The sequence below is a fragment of the Scyliorhinus torazame genome, chromosome 4 (genome assembly GCF_047496885.1).
Source record: "Scyliorhinus torazame isolate Kashiwa2021f chromosome 4, sScyTor2.1, whole genome shotgun sequence".
NCBI lineage: Eukaryota > Metazoa > Chordata > Chondrichthyes > Carcharhiniformes > Scyliorhinidae > Scyliorhinus > Scyliorhinus torazame.
Window position 1 is genome coordinate 118792042 of NC_092710.1, and position 6851 is coordinate 118798892.

Sequence of the window (6851 nt, forward strand, 5' to 3'; positions counted from 1 at the left end):
GTACTGTAAATTCTATGATTCATCTTTGCAGGGACATGCTTGTCCTGCACTTCAATCAACTGGCCTTTAAAAGTCTCCAAATCACTTCCGGTTGCGGTGATGCGGAGCAAAGCTGCGCGTTTCCGCAGCTCCCGCGAAAACGGACTTTCAGGCTCACCAGAGGAGCCCCAACGGAGTTTTTTTTTTGACTGATCCCGTGTGGGAAGGAGCAGTGAGATTCTCTTTTCATCCCCCCCCCCCCAAATATTTGGCAGGGAGCAGCGGTGGAGCAACGAGGAAAGAGGCCATGGAGCAGAGAACAAAATGGGGAGAAGATGGTGGAGGGCGGAGTGCAAGCAGCGTGGGGGCCAGACCAGGAGTTTTTCATGAGATACATGGAGGTGCTGGCGCCAATGCTGTTGGTGATCGAGGGGCTGAAGGAGACACAGACAACCCAGGCGGTGGAGCTTTGTGAGGTGAACGATAAGGTGAACACCAACGAGGACGATATCCAGGGCCTGACGGTAAAAATGGAGGCGCACGAGGCGGTGCACAGGAGGTGGGCCGAGAGAATTGAGGTCCTGGAGAACAGGTCGAGGAGGAAGAACCTCCGGATTCTGGGTCTTCCCGAAGGAGTGGAGGGAGCTGATGCTGGGGTGTACGTGAGTACGATGCTCCATTCGCTGATGGATGCGGAGGCCTCCGACCCCGCCCCCCGCCGGAGCTGGAAGGGGCTCACCGGGTCCTGGCGAGGAGACCCAAGGCAGATGAGCCGCCAAGGGCAATAGTGGCAAGGTTCCATCCCTTCGTTGGTAAAGAAAGTGCTGAGATGGGCCAAGAAGGTGCGGAGCAGCAGGTGGGAGAACGCAGTGATCCGAGTATACCAGGATTGGAGCGCGGAGGTGGAAAGAGGAGAGCTGGCTATAACTGGGCCAAGGCGGTGCTGCATAGAAAAAGAGTCCGGTTCGGCATGCTGCAGCCTGCGCGACTGTGGGTCACTTACCAGGACAGACACCATTATTTTGAAACACCAGAAGAGGCTTGGACCTTTTATACAGATGGAAAAACTGGACTCGAACTGAGGGGATGTGGTTGTATATGGGGTTGTAAATATGCGTAAAGAATATTTTGTGGATGGGATGATGGATGGGGATGTGGGTAGAGTTATTCCTAAAATTTCCTTTTTTCCTGTCTAGACAAAATGATGGGGAATGTGGGCGTCGGTCCTGGAGGAAGGTGAGACTCTGGGATGAGTGAACTGGGATGATGGCCGCAACAGGAGCTGTGCCACAAGGGGCGGGGCTGGTTCAGGAAAGCACGGGCTTTTTTCCTGTGCCAAAAGTGGGGGGGGGGGGGGGGAATGGAGGAAGGTAAGGAGGAGGAGAGACTCCCACACGGGGGAGATCAACGGGAAGGCGGGGGAAGCTGGGGTCAGCTGACTCAGGAAGTAATATGGGGGAGCAAAAGTGCTAGATGTGGATCTAGTGGGGGAGGGAGGGGGGATTCGTGGGTTGCTGCTGCACTGTCTGAGGGGGAACTGAAAATGGAAGAGGTGGTCGGGGCGGGGGTTCCCCACCTGGGGGACTGGAGGGTGTGGGAGGCGTGAGCACGGGACTGGCCTAAGATAGGAGATGGCTAGTCGGCGGGGGGATCCCCCCAATCCGGCTGATCACATGGGAGGGTATCCCCCCAATCCGGCTGATCACGTGGAATGTGAGAGGCCTAAATGGGCCGGTTAAGAGGGCCCGAGTGTTCACGCACCTAAAGGGACTGAAGGCAGACGTGGCCATGCTTCAGGAGACACATCTGAAGGTGGCAGGTCACGTTAAGGAAGGGATGGGTGGGACAGGCGTTCCATTCAGGGCTGGATGCGAAGAATAGAGGGGTGGCAATACTGGTGGGAAAGCGGGTGTCATTTGAGCCCAAGAACATAGTAGCGGACAAGGGAGGCCGATACGTGATGGTGAGTGGTAGGTTGCAGGGGACGGAGGTGGTACTGGTGAATGTATATGCCCCAAACTGGGACGATGCTGGATTCATGAAACGGACGTTGAGGCGTATTCCGGACCTGGAGGTAGGGAGCTTGATAATGGGTGGGGATTTTAACATGGTGCTGGACCCAGCAATAGATCGTTCCAGATCTAGGACGGGGAGGAGGCCGGCTCCGTCAAGGTGCTTAGGGGGTTTATGGATCAGATGGGGATGGGGATGGGGGGGGGGGGGTAGATCCGTGGAGATTTGCCAGACCTTTGGCCAAAGAATTTTCTTTTTTCTCCCACATACATAAGGCCTACTCCCGGATAGATGTTTTTGTTTTGGGCAGGGCACTGATCCCGAAAGTGGAGGGAATGGTGTATTCGGCCATAGCCATTTCAGACCATGCCCGCACTAGCTGGAGCTGGGGGAGGAGAGGGACCAATGCCCATTGTGGAGGTTGGATGTGGGACTGCTGGCAGACGAGGAAGTGTGCGGGGGTTTATTGAAAGATATCTGGAGGCCAACGACAACGGGGAGCTGCAGGTGGGAGTAGTATGGGAGGCGTTGAAGGCGGTAGTCAGGGGAGAGTTAATCTCCATCAGGGTGAAGAGCGAGGGCAGGGAATGGGAGAGGTTTTGATCTTAAAGCGGGATAAAGACCCACTGCAGTGTGGGTCATATAGACCGATCTCGCTCCTTAATAGATCCTAAGTTGCTGGCAAAAACGTTGGCCATGAGGATTGATGACTGTGTTCCGGGGGTGATTCACAAGGACCAGACCGGATTCGTAAAGGGTAGGCAGTTAAACACTGTCATGATATTCAAACACACATCACAACACACACATCATGATAGACAGACCAACAGACCAATCAGCGCACATAACATGACAGCCAATCACAGACAAGAGCAGACACAGTATAAGACAAGAAACACGACACCTGCTGGCCAGTCCATCTGGAGACAGGACAAGGCCAGGACCTCATTAACAAGACACTCACACAGTCACCACGTGCTGAGTACCAAGTCAGATGTGTAAATAACTAGTTGGAATAAAACTGCGTTGTGCCAATCGCAACCGTGTTGGTTCGTCTGTACCTCAGAGCACCCAACACCACAAACACTAATGTGCGAAGGCTCTTAAATGTGATAATGATGCCATCGGGGGAGGGAGAAGCGGAGATAGTGACAGCCATGGATGCGGAGAAAGCCTTTGATCGGGTAGAGTGGGAGTATCTGGGAAGTGTTGAGGAGGTTTGGGTACGGGGGAGGATTTATTAGTTGGGTTAAGCTGTACAGTGGCGAGTGTGGTCACGAACCGGCGGAGGTCGGAGTATTTCCGGCTGTATCGAGGGACGAGGCAGGGGTGCCCCCTGTCCCCTCTGCTGTTCGCATTAGCAATTGAACCTTTGGCCATGGCGTTACGGGAGTCGGGGAAATGGAACGGGGTGGTTCGAGGGGGAGAGGAACATTGAGTGTCGCTGTATGCAGACGACCTGTTGCTGTATGTGACGGATCCAGTGGAGGGGATGGTTGAGGTCATGCAGATCCTACGGGAGTTTGGAGACTTTTTGGGCTATAAGCTCAATGTGGGAAAGAGTGAGATCTTTGTGATCCATCCGGGGGACCAGGGAAGAGGGATAGAGGACCTACCATTGAGGAGGGCGGAAAGGAGCTTTTGATATTTGGGGATTCCGGTAGCTAGGAGTTGGGGGGCACTGCATAAACTCAATTTGATGCGATTGGTGAAACAGATGGAGGAGGATTTTAAAAGGTGGGACATGTTGCCACTCTCGCTGGCGGGTAGGGTACAGTCAGTTAAAATGGTGGTCCTCCCGCGATTTCTTTTTGTATTCCAATGCCTCCCAATTGTGATTACTAAGGCCTTTTTTAAGCAGGAGCATTACGGGATTTGTGTGGGCGAGCAAGACCCCGCGGGTAAGGAGGGGGTTCTTGCAGCGTAGCAGAGATAGAGGAGGGTTGGCATTGCCGAATCTGGGTGGTTATTATTGGGCAGCCAACGTGGCAATGATCCGTAAGTGGGTGATGGAGGGAGAGGGGGCGGCGTGGAAGAGGTTGGCGTCCTGCAAAGGAACAAGCCTGGGGGCGCTGGTGACGGCACCGCTGCCGCTCTCGCCGACAAGGTATACCATGAGCCCGGTGGTGGCAGCAACGCTAAAGATCTGGGGGCAGTGGAGACGGCACATGGGTGCGAAGGGAGCCTCGGTGTGGTCCCCGATCAGAGACAACCATCGGTTTGTCCCAGGAAGGATGATTTCAGAACTGGCATCGGGTAGGGATTAGAAGAATGGGGGAACTATTCATTGACGGGTCGTTTGCGAGCTTAGGGGCGCTGGAGGAGAAGTTTGGGCTACCCCCGGGAAACGCTTTCAGGTACATGCAAGTGAGGACGTTTGTGAGGCGGCAGGTGAGGGAATTTCCGCTATTCCCGGCACAGGGGATTCAAGATAGGGTGATCTCGGGCGCATGGGTCGGGGAGGGCAAGGTGTTGACGATATACCAGGAGATGAAAGAAGAGGGGGAGGCTTTGGTAGAGGAGCTGAAGGGTAAATGGGAGGAGGAGTTGGGGGAGGAGATTGAGGAGGGGCTATGGGCTGATGCCCTAAGTAGGGTTAATTCCTCTTCCTCGTGTGCCAGGCTTAGCCTGATACAATTTAAGGTGGTTCATAGAGCGCATATGACGGGGGCGAGGCTGAGTAGGTTCTTTGGGGTGGAGGACAGATGTGGGAGGTGCTCAGGAAGTCCGGCGAACCATGTCCATACGTTTTGGTCATGCCCGGCACTGGAGGGGTTCTGGAGGGGAGTGGCGGGAACAATATCTAAGGTGGTGAAAGTCTGGGTCAAGCCAAGCTGGGGGCTAGCACCTTTTGGAGTAGTGGACGAGCCGGGAGTGCAGGAGGCGAAAGAGGCCGGCATTCTGGCCTTTGCGTCCCTAGTAGCCCGGCGAAGGATCTTGCGAATGCGGAAGGAGGCGAAGTCCCCCAGCGTGGAGGCCTGGATAAATGATATGGCTGGGTTTATCAAGTTGGAAAGGATAAAGTTTGCCTTGAGAGGGTCTGCGCGTTCTACAGGTGGTGGCAACCGTTCCTAGATCATCTCGCGGAGCGTTAGATGAAGGTCGGACAGCAGCAACAGCAACCCAGAGGGGGGAGGGGGAGGGCAGGGGGGAAGGGGGGTTCCTGTGGGGGGAATGTGAGCAAGAAAGCACATGAATGATCCGGAAACTGACATGTACGGGAAGAATCCAATGTACAAAGTTCTGTAATTTATTGACTTGCCATGGTCATGTCTTGCCACACGAGTTCTTTTTCTTTTCTTTGTTACGGGGTGAGGGGGGGGGGGGGGGGGGGGGGGTTGTTTGTAAGGTGGGAAATATTGTTATTGAAAAATTCTTAATAAAAATATATTTTAAAAAAAATAATAAAAGCCTCCCAAATGGTAGACGTGGATTTCCCCTCAAATAGCCACTCCCTATCCACATTCCCTAATTCCTGTCTAATTTGGATGTAATTGGCCCTCGCCCAATTAAGCACCCTCACCCGCGGGCCACTCTTGTCTTTATCCACGACTACCTGAAATCTTATGGAATTATGGTCGCTAAGTCCAAAATGCTCCCCCACTGAAACTTAAGTCACCAGGCCAGGCTCATTCCACATAGTATAGCCCCCTCCCTGATTGGATTGGATTGTCAACATACTGTATCAAAAATCTCTCCTGGACACATCTAAAAATTGCTCTCCATCTGAGCCCTTGGGTGTAAGGGATTACCAGTCAATGTGGGAGAAGTTAAAGTCACCCATCACCACTACCGTGCTTTATTTCACACCTTTTCAGTATCTGACTACACAACTGTTCCTCTGTCTTCTGCGGGCTGTTGGGAGGTCCCAACATTGTGATTTCACCCTTCTTATTCCTGACGTGCACCCATAATTCCTTACTGCAAGATCCCTCCGATGTGTCCTCCCTCAACACAGCTCTGATCTCCCTAATCAGCAATGCAACTCTTTTGTTTCCCCTTCTGTCTCATCTAAAACAATGATATCCCGGAATGTTAAGCTGCCAGTCCTGTCTTTCTTTTAACCATGTCTCCGTAATTGCAATTACACCATAGTTCCATGCAGTAATCTGGGCTCTCAGTTCATCTGTTTTATCCATTATACTTGCATTGAAGCAAACAGACTTCAGACCTACAGTCCCACTGAGCCCTCGGCTTCCCTCTGCCTGCTCTTATTCTGCGCTATGTTTATCCCAGTCTCTACACTTACTAGCCTGCTATTCCAATTCCCACCCCCTGGTACATGGTGTGGCACAAGTGGCTAGCACTGTGGCTTCACAAGGTTGGGTTCAATTCCCCGCTGGGTCACTGTCTGTGCAGAGTTTGCACGTTCTCCCCGTGTCTGCGTTGGTTTCCTCCGGGTGCTCTGGTTTCCCCCCACAGCCCAAAGATGTGCAGGTTAGGTGGATTGGCTATGCTAAAATTGCCCTTAGTGTCCAAAAGAAAGGTTAAGTTGGGTTACAGGGATAGGGTGGAGGTGTGGGCTTGGGTAGGGTGCTCTTCTTTCCAAGGGCCGGTACAGTCAGAAGGGGCTAAATGGCCACCTTCTGCACTGAAAATTCTATGATACAAGTGTAGACAAAGGGGGACCATCCGACTGCTTTCACTAATTGGCTAGGGATACACTTTGATGTATTTAACCCTGGGGTAGGAATTACTCGTGCTACAATATTTGGGAAAGTATGCTCATGAATCATTCCATTACTGAAGGTAAAAAATCTGTGAGAATTTTGACCCTACTGACGCTACCCATACTGAAGCTTGGATGGCGACAAGTGAGGCCTGGTAGAGGCAGACCTGAGAGAAAAACGAAGCAAAAC